The sequence below is a fragment of the Artemia sp. Qi Xiang Cuo genome, chromosome 18 (genome assembly GCF_049724085.1).
Source record: "Artemia sp. Qi Xiang Cuo chromosome 18, ASM4972408v1, whole genome shotgun sequence".
Lineage (NCBI taxonomy): Eukaryota > Metazoa > Arthropoda > Branchiopoda > Anostraca > Artemiidae > Artemia > Artemia sp. Qi Xiang Cuo.
In genome coordinates this window covers 20,204,293-20,214,962 of record NC_142811.1, presented here as the reverse complement: position 1 = coordinate 20,214,962, position 10,670 = coordinate 20,204,293, and the positions used below count along the sequence as shown (strand labels likewise).

The 10,670-nt window shown below is 33.3% G+C and overlaps 2 non-coding genes across 2 annotated transcripts; both read left to right on the top strand.

Annotated features, from left to right (window-relative positions):
- Positions 1-383: 383 nt before the first annotated feature.
- TRNAT-CGU (transfer RNA threonine (anticodon CGU)) lies at positions 384-456 on the top strand. The gene has a single exon. It is a non-coding gene; the product is annotated as a tRNA-Thr (tRNA).
- A 1,485-nt stretch (positions 457-1,941) lies between these two features.
- TRNAT-UGU (transfer RNA threonine (anticodon UGU)) lies at positions 1,942-2,014 on the top strand. The gene has a single exon. It is a non-coding gene; the product is annotated as a tRNA-Thr (tRNA).
- Positions 2,015-10,670: the final 8,656 nt, after the last annotated feature.

Sequence of the window (10,670 nt, the reverse complement as noted above, 5' to 3'; positions counted from 1 at the left end):
TATGACGCAATAAGTGATCCGGGTTGCAGCGGTAGCTAGCAACCTAGTAAGAGACAACCACGCCCCATAGTAAAACTAAAGTAACTCATAAATCCTATAAAATAGAGTCAGATCAAAACAACAAGTACACTATTAGAGCCACCTTGTGCAAAACCTCTATATAGAAAACTTACCATCACTATGCTTGAACAACAGGGAAAATATATTGGCTTGAAAATCAAGAAAAGTGGCTGAAACCACGATACTCTCCACATAAGGCATTTTTTCTCTCCTCAGCTAGCTGGGCACTGGAAAACCATAGAGAGCTGTATAATGGCTCATTTTAAAGGAAATTTCTACATCTAGTGCATTTTTTAATTAGTATAATCTTTCATAATACACAAGATTCGGTAGCTCAGTCGTTAGAGCGTAGATCTCGTAATCCTATGGTCGTGAGTTCAAGCCTCACCCGGAGCATAATTTTAAGTTAATTTTTATGGATGATGATGGTTTCTAGGAAAGTAAGGTTTGGGCTTTACTGTTCATTCTTTAATTTAAAATATATCGATCCTTTATTTACCTAAAACAATCAAGTAGCTAAACTAAGTCCAATGTATGCAATGGTTTGTTATTCCAGTAATCTTCTTTTAATGTAACTATTTAATTACTATATGTTGTGGTTTGTTCTTTGCTAGGTGTTAGCTATCCCTACAACATAATCGTTCCTTTATATAATTATATTTCTCAGGATTGGACTGATCGTCTCTTACTAGGTTGCTAGCTACTGCTGCAACCCGAATTCAAATATGAAGTTATGAGAGGCAGCATGGCCGAGTGGTCCAAGGCGCTGATGTTAGCCTCCAGTCTTTTCGGAGGCTTGGGTTCAAATCTTACCGTTGCTATACGATTATGATTTATGTACAAAAATCAAATATCTTTGAAAAGACTGCAGTATGAAAAGACATCAAAAATGCAGTTTTTAGTGGAAAAATTTGTTCTCTTTTTAAAATAATTTGTTTTAGTTACAAAAGATTTTTAACCCAATTAATTTCCTTTAAAATGAGCCATTGAACAACTCTCTACGATGTTTCAGTGCCGAGCTATCTGTTGAAAAGAAAAAAAAGAAAGAAAAAAAATATGCCGTTTAGGCAAAATGTTGTAGTAGCCGCCACTTTTCTTGATTTTCAAGCTAATATATTTCCCTTGCTGTTCAAGCCAAATAACAGAAAGTTTATTATAGAGGGGTTTCGGACAAGGCGGTTCTAATGGTGTACTTTTTGTTTTGATCTTACTGTTTTTTTTAGGAGTTATGGGTTTTTATATTTCTTAACATTGGACGTGATCGTCTCTTACTAGGTTGCTAGCTACCGCTGCAACCCGGATATGCAATGGTGTGTTCTTGTAATGATCGTCTTTTAGTGAACGGTTTTATTACTATAGGCAATAGATCGTTCTTTAATATAAAACAAACAGGAAAAAGCCTACGGCTTTTTCTTCTTTGGAATAGTAAGAGACGAACCTCAAAGAATCAGGCAGCTAACCAAGTCGAATATATGCAATAGTTTGTTCTTGTAATGATCGTCTCTTAGTAAACTGTTTTATTACTATAGGCAACAGATCGTTCTTTAATATAACACCAATAATAACAGCATCGAAGTAAATTGGTTCTAATATGTTTGATAGAAGTGCCCCTTAAACGCCTAGTACATTTCAGGCAGCCAACTTGTCAGGATAGCTCATTGTAGGCATTGTTTTGTCACCACTTTTCAAAGTTTTCAAATCTGGCTGGTAAAATTCTGTCTCATTCTAAGGACTGATTCTCGTCTTATTCTAGATTTTATAACACCCAAAAACACCGTTGGTTTTGTCTGTTCTTTTATCATGCTATAATGGAAAAAGTTTGTTCTATATTATATCTTTTTCAAAATTGTCACAAAATGTATAATCTTTCATAATACACAAGATTCGGTAGCTCAGTCGTTAGAGCGTAGGTCTTGTAATCCTAAGGTTGTGAGTTCCACCCTCACCCGGAGCATAGTTTTATATTAATTTTTAATGGATGATTTTGGTTTCAAGGAAAGTAAGGTTTTGGCTTTACTGTTCATTCTTTAATTTAAAATATATCGATCCTTTATGTGGCTAAGACAATCAAGTAGCTAAACTAAGTCCAATGTATACAATGCTTGTTATTCCAGTGATCGTGTTTTAATGTAACTATTTAATTACTATTTCTAGTGGTTTGTTCTTTGCTAGGTGTTAGCTATCCCTACATCATAATGATCGTTCCTTTATGTAATTATATTTTAGTTAAAACAATTATTTTAGTTACAAAAGATTTTTAACCCAATTAATTTCCTTTAAAATGAGCCATTGAACAACTCTTTACGATGTTCCAGTGCCAAGCTATCCGTGGAAAAGAAAAAAAAAGAATAAAAAAATATACCGTTTAGGCAGAATGTTGTAGTAGCCGCCACTTTTCTTGATTTTCAAGCTAATATATTTCCCTTGCTGTTCAAGCCAAATAACAGAATGTTTAATATACAGGGTTTTCGGACAAGGTGTTTCTAATGATGTACTTTTTGTTTTGATCTGACTTTTTTTTAGGAGTTATGGGTTTTTATATTTCTTAACATTAGACGTTTTCGTCTCTTACTAGGTTGCTAGCTACCGCTGCAACCCAGATGTAGTTTACTTAAACCACCATAAAGGTTTCTGCCGTAATTCCTTCTTTTTAAAATTAAATTAATTACTATGGCTTAGAGTTCGTTCTTTACCAAAACCTAGTTACTCCTGCAACCCGGATCTTCACTAGAAAATTTATCATTTACTCTAGGCAACAGTTCGTTGTTTAATATTATGGCTATTATCATTCATGATGAACTATTGGTCCTTTATGTAATTCCACTTATTAAGGGCTATAGTTCATCCTTTAATGTAAATCATGGCGTAATGATATTATTTCATGACGTCTTCAGAAACAACAACATAATTTCGTGTTTTTCTATTCACGTCATAGCCCTAATAAAACTATGACGACATTCATTATTTATCTAGTAGGGTTTCAGACAAGGTGGTTCTAATGATGTACTTTTGTTTTGATCTCACCGTAGGTGATAGCAATATTACTGCTTTATATACGATATTAATGAAACAGGTCAAGACAGGAAAATGTGGACCTAGTGCCCTTAGAGAACACAAATAGGTCTGACATACCTATTTGGGCTAAAGTCAAACGAATGCCTATGCTTTCTTGTGTCCCTGTAATTGATTTAAAAATAATCCAAGCCGTCAAGGTAGAAATTAACAATTTTGTAAGTTGAAAATTTTAATGCTATATTATTTTCAAGAATTTCAAAAAGAATTTGACATAATGCAATATCCGTCGTATAGAGCTTGCAGTTATCAGGATGACATTGCCAAGTAACCTGCTGCTCAATTTTTTTTTAATGTTTACTCAGGTATTTATAGGTGAGTTCAGTCATCATAAGTTCCTTGTCAGATCTAGTTTCAGAGCATTTTTCAATAGTTGTCTTGTACTTTTCAGGACAGATTGTTCTACATAACAGAGCATTTTTTTGCCAAATATTCAGTAGAACTAAAAGAACTGTTTAAAACACAGCTAGAAATACTTTTTTCTTGAGGAGGAATCTTACAAACACATATACTAATAACCCTAATCGGTTGGTTTCCACCATAATTGAAAAACATTGCTTTTCCTTCGCTGTTCATAGGTATGCTTGTATATATATTTTTATTACTGCTACATAAACTGCAATTGCTCCTTTCAAAATTAATATCCGAATCTTCTAAGAAGTACGCCTCCGTATATTTACTCTGTTGTCTAGAATTTTCCATTGCATCTATAAACTGATCCAATGTTACCAGCCCATAGCTTGGAAGCTTTTCATTAAACTGACAAAATTTGTTTTGTATATTACTATGAAGTTTTGCCAGAGCATTTCTAGCCGACTTTTCAAAAGCATCTGCTCTTTCAAAAAGAATTTTAATCTGTAATTTTGAATACTTAATTCGTAATCCTGGTAAACTTTCGTAAAATGTTTCTCAATTTACGAAGATCAGCCTGCATTTTTGGCATCTTCTTGGACTTCTGAATGTAATTTTTCACTTTTTCCTCATGCATTCTTTGGTAAAGCCCCGCAGAGGTTTTAATTTTTTCATTACAGCTTTTGTTACCCCATTATCTACCCATTAATCTGGTAGCAACTGTTTTCTTATGTTTGTTTCGGTAATCTTTATTATTATCATACCGTTCCTTGCTCTTTTGTTTGGCTGTCTCATTTTTCGATTCTCTATAATCTTCATCATTGTGATAACACTCCTGCCTGTTTTGTTTGGCTCTCTCAATTTTTACTTCTCGATACGCCTGGTCGGTTAAATACCCTTCTTTTCTCTTTTCAAGATGCTATTTCTGTTTTTTGTGTAGTATTGTTTTTTTTAACTTGCGTTTAGCTTGCTTGATTGAAACCATTATATAACCATTAGTTTAATGTTTAAGTCACGTATCAAGTACCAAGAACCTCATAAAATATTAAATTAACTTTAAATTTTTCAGGTATTTTCCTGGTCTAAATTAAAAGATCAAACTATTGCTCAGATACCATAAATATTTTTTCACTTTATAACTTTAGCGATTCTGAACTGAAAACGAAAATAAAATAAAAATTGATTTTTTCAATTTTTACTTCAAGTCGCTCATTACGTCATATATGGTTATTAGTAAACAAAAAGTTTTAGATATTATCATGTCTTGTCACTTATTACGTCATATATGGTTATTAGTGAACAATCGGTAGAATATTCGTTCTTTATTATCAAAACTTCAAAAACGCATAAAAAACTTGTTCATATTCATCTTTATAGATTTTGTTTATATTCAATTTTGTTATATTCATTCTATATTCGTTATTATGAGTCGGAAAAACATTTCGGGGGAGGGGGTGTAAACCCACTAAACCCTCTGGATACATCCTTGAATGTTATTAATTTTCTTTAAAATGAGCCATTGAACCACTCTCTACGATGTTCCAGTGCCAAGCTATCTATGATATATAAAGTTTAAATAAAACTTTACCACGAACTGTTTGAATGCTTTAAAAATCAACTATCTTTGAAAAGACAGCAGTATAAAAATACATCAAAAATACAGTTTTTAGTGGAAAAATTTATCGTGTTTTAAGAACGATTTGTTTGAGTTACGATAGGTCTTTAACCCAACTAATTTCCTTTAAAATGAGCAATTGAACAACTCTCTACGATGTTCCAGTGCCAAGCTATCTGCGGAAAAGAAAGAAAGAAAAAAGATGTCGTTTGGGCAGAATGCTGTAGTAGCTGCCACTTTTCTTGATTTTCAAGCCAATATATTTCCCCCTGCTGTTCAAACCAGATGACAGAAAGTTTCCTATACAGGGGTTTCAGACATGGCGTTTCTAATGGTGTACTTTTTGTCTTGATCTGATTTTTTTTAGGAGTTATGGGTTTTTATATTTGTTAACCTTGGACGATATCGTCTCTTACTAGGTTTCTAGGTACCGCTGCAACCCAGAGTAATTTCCTTTAAAATGAGCCATTGAACAACTCTCTACGATGTTCCAGTGCCAAGCTATCTATGTAATGTAAAGTTTAAATACAACTTTACCCCGAACTGTTTGATCGCTTCAAAAATCAAATATCTTTGAAAATACAGCAGTTTCAAAAGACATCAAAAGTACAGTTTTTAGTGGAAAAATTTATCCTATTTTAAAAATAAAATGTTTTAGTTACAAAATGTTTTTAACCCAATTAATTTGCTTCCAAATGAGCCATTGAACAACTCTGTATGATGTTCCAGTGCCAAGCTATCTGTGGAAAAGAAGAAAGAAAAAAAGTGCCGGTTGTGGAGAATAGGGTGGTTAATGTCAATTTTCTTGATTTTTAAGCCAATATATTTTATTTGGCATTCAAGCCAAAGGAGGATAAGTTTGCTATATAGAAGTTTAGGACAAGGCGGTTCTAATAGTGTACTTCTTATTTTGATCTGAATATTTGTTTTAGGAGTTATGGGTTTTTATATTTATTAACATTCGACGTGATCGTCTCTTACTAGGTTGGTAGCTACCGCTGCAACCCGGATTGCTAGTTACCGCTGCAATCCGGATTGAGTCAATCTAACCTGAGAGAAATTCAAACTTTCTTTTCAAAATTAAAGTAGTCAGTCCTTCATGTAAACTTTACTAACCTGTACTATTGTTAAGTGGCCTATAAAATTTAGTATAGGCAAGAGGTCTTTCTTTTTTATATGTCACTATCAATTTTTGCATCTCGATACGCTTCGATACGATTAAAAGTATTGCTCAGAGATCATAAATAATTTTGCAGTTTACATAATAACTTTAGCGATTCTAAACTGAAAAATAAGATATATAAAAAAATTGAATTTTTTGGTCTGGAAATACATATTAAATCCCATGTCGGGTAGTTAGAACATAACCAAAAATAAAACTAATTTTAAAATTTTAAGGTATTTCTAGACATCACTGTGGATATATGGAGGCATAATTGTCCTTTAGTTAGTTTCAGCTTTATTCGATGATCGAGCCTTTATGTATCGTTACCATGAACTGTTTGATTGCTTCAAAATTAAAATATCTTTGAAAAGACTACAGTAAATATAACTGTACTAGCCTATACTATAGTTAAGTGGTCTATAAAATCTAGTATAGGCAAGAGGTCGTTCTTTATTATATTCTCTGAAAATTTTTCTTTACCTTGCTGTTGTAGTAACGTATCATAGCTGAAACATGGTAGACCATATTATTAAGTACAATCATCATTATGCTCTTAGATGTTTTTTTAAAGTAATCAACATACTTACAAATCCCCATTTACAGCAATGATCCTTAATGTAATTTAATCGGACTCCTTTTTTAGCAGCTATGGGTTTTTATATTTCTTAACATTGGACGTGATCGTGTCTTACTAGGTTTCTAGCTACCGCTGCAACCCGGATAATATTGGACTTGATCGTCTCTTACTAGGTTGCTAGCTACCGCTGTAACCCGGATTCTACATCTAGTGTCTTTTGTGATTAACAAAAATTAATATTAATATAAAGTGTGTGACATGTTACAACGCACGTATCTTTTGACAACGGTATTAAGTCATATACTTGAATGGTCCTGTTGCCTGATTCCCCAAAATGTCGTCATATCTTATTAAGTGTCTTTTACAATAGCTTTATATTCGTTCTTTATTATATTCTTTAATGTAAATCTTTGAAAAGACTGCAGCATGAAAAGACATCAAAATGCAGTTTTTAGTGGAAAAATTTATTCTCTCTTTGAAAAAATGTATCTTAGTTACAAAATATTTTTAACCCGAATAATTTCCTTTAAAATGAGCCATTGAACAACTCTCTACGATTTTCCAGTGCCAAGCTATCTGTGGAAAAGAAAAAAGAAAGAAAAAATATTCCGTTTTTGGAGAATAACGTGGTTAAAGTCAATTTCCTTGATTTTCAAGCGAATATATTTCCCTTGCTGTTCAAGCCAAATGACAGAAAGTTTCCTATACAAGGGTTTCGGACAAGGCGGTTCTAATGGTGTACTTTTTGTTTTGATCTGGCTCCTTTTTTGGGAGCTATGGGTTTTTATATTTCTTAACATTGGACGTTATCGTCTCTTACTAGGTTGCTAGCTACTGCTGCAACCCGGATTATGAAGAACTATATCGGTCCTGTATGTAATTTTATGCTATATCATTACAAACAGGAAAAAGCCTACGGCTTTTCTTCTTTGAAATAGTAAGAGACGAACCTCAAGTAACTACCCCTGGAACCACCATATATCAGTTACTACGGATGAGAGATTGTTCTTTACTGTTATTTATATTTCTTAACATTGGACGTGATCGTCTCTTACTAGGTTGCTAGCTACCGCTGCAACCCGGATATTAAAATTCTATTTTTTAGAGCTTCGGTTACTATTGAGACGAGTCGCTCTTACTATACAGTTCATTACCACGCACTGTTTGATTTAGTTTTTACTATGAGGCGTGGTCGTCTCTTACTAGGTTGCTAGCTACCGCTGCAATCCTGATCAGTAACACTTTTTGGTTACTATGGGCTCTGGCTCACCCTTCACTAGGTTGTGCAAACTACTGCAATAATGATTTTTCAAAACATGTTTTAAACTTTTAGTTACAAGGGGCTTCGGTTTGTCTTTTACTTTATTGCTGCAGCTATAGCTACAGCCATCATTTAGAGCTCGTTCTTTACTATAAAATTGTTGATTTAGCAAAAATAAATATGATGATTTATTTTAACATTTCAGTTACTATGGCCTAGAATTCGTTCTTTATTACTATTTTCAAAAACGTGCTTTTTCACTTTTTGGTTACTATGGGCTCTGGTTCACCTTTCACTAGATTGGGTCAACTACAGCAATTATGATTTTTCAAAACATATTTTAAACTTTTAGTTACTACATGCTTTGGTTTGTCTTTTACTTGATTGCAGCTATAGGTACAACCATTATTTAGAGCTCGTTCTTTACTATAAAATTGTGGATATAGAAAAAAATTCCCGTATAATACATCATAAACTGTTTAAATCACTTTCTCTAGTGTGAGCAGCTTAGCGCAGTGGAAGTGCGTTGGGCGTTAGCCCCTGAGAAGGATGGATCGAAATCTCATTGAACCTCGTTGGGCCTAAGGTCTAGCGTTCTTTGGTTAGGTTTCGATCCACCGACCTCCGAAGCTGCTCTGAAGATTCTTATCAAGGTATTTCCCTTGCTGTTAAAGCCAAGGGACAGAAAGTTTCCTATACAGGGGATTCGGACAAGGCAGTAATCTTTATCGTTATCATACCGTTCCTTGCTCTTTTGTTTGGCTGTCTCAATTTTTTCATGTCTATAAACTTCATCATTATAAAAAGGCTGTTTGTCACTATCAATTTTTGCATGTCTATAAACTTCATCATTATAATAACGCTGTTTGTCACTATCAATTTTCGCATGTCTATAAACTTCATCATTATAATAACGCTGTTTGTCACTATCAATTTTCGCATGTCTATAAATTTCATCATTATAATAACGCTGTTTGTCACTATCAATTTTCGCATCTCGATACGCCTTGTCAGTTGATTACCTTTGCTTTTTTTTCCCATGATGCTATCTCTGTTTTTTGTATAGTACTGTTTTTTTTAAATTACGTATAACTCGCTTAGAAGACATCTTATTACAAAACAAGAAATAATATTCTTATCTAATTAACACTTCTTAAGACTCGTATCGAGTATCCATAACCTAACAAAAAGTAAAACTAATTTTTAAATTTTCAGGTATTTAGTTAGTTTGAATGAAAAGATTAAAATTATTGCTCAAATATCACAAATATTTTTGCAGTTTACATAATAACTTTAGCGATTCTAAACTGAAAAATAAAATATATTAAAAAATTGAATTTTTTGCTCTGATGTTGCATGTTTAGTGAAAAGCTTCCAAGGTATGGACCGGCAACTGTGGAGCAGTTTACAGATGTAATGGGAAATCTTATACATCACTGTGGATATATGGAGGCATAATTGTCCTTGACTTAGTTTCAGCTTAAATTCGATGATCGAGCCTTTATGTAACTTTTTTAGTTACTATTGGCTGGAAGTTCGTTCTTTACTGTATTGCTGTTAAAACCAAATGACAGTAAGTTCCCTATACAGGGGGTTCGGACAAGGCGGTTCTAATGGTGTACTTTTTGTTTTGATCTGACTCCTTTTTTAGGAGCTATGGGTTTTTATATTTCTTAACATTGGACTTGATCGTCTCTTACTAGGTTGCTAAGCTCCCGCTCCAACCCGGATTAAATTCAAATTTTTCAGGAATGATTCTCGTTCCACTTAACAAATAAATTTTTTCTGAAAACCCTCAAAACACAATAATGGATACATAATAATGGATAATTATATAAGAGAAAAACCTAATTGACAAATACCATTTATGATGAAATATATTGGTCCTTTATGTAATACATTACTATATCATTAACTATAATTAAGTTGAGTATCTAATCTAGTATAGGCAAGAGTTCATTCTTTATTATATAGGAACTATTAGTTTTTATATTTCGTAACATTGGACGTGATCGTCTCTTACTAGGTTGCTAGCTACCGCTGCAACCCAGATTAGGTTGCTAGCTACCGCTGCAACCCGGATAATTGACAAACACCATTTATGATGAGCTATAATCGTCCTTTATGTAACTACACCTGGAACCACCATACATCAGTTAGTATGGGAGAGAGAAGGTTCTTTACTGTAATTAACTAATGTGTCAAAAGTAAGGTTGCAAGTCGACGATTTTGTTTTGGCCTTATTATAATTGGTATGGTGAAATAATAATATGCATATGGCTCTTAAATCATACTTCTTAATGGTCCCATATGGTTTAGTGCCTAGGATAGTTAACTTTCACTTAACAGGCCAGGGTTCGATTCCCGGTGTGGGAAAATTTTTAACTCTATAATCTTCGAACATTTGAACCTTTTATAATTTATAATGATGTATAATATAAATACTGTAATCTTAACTATAGTGAATTTGCCTATGCAAGTTAGTATAGGGAAGAGTTCGATCTTTATTATAAACAGGAAAAAGCCTATGGTTTTTTCTTCTTTGGATTAGTAAGATACGACCGTCAAG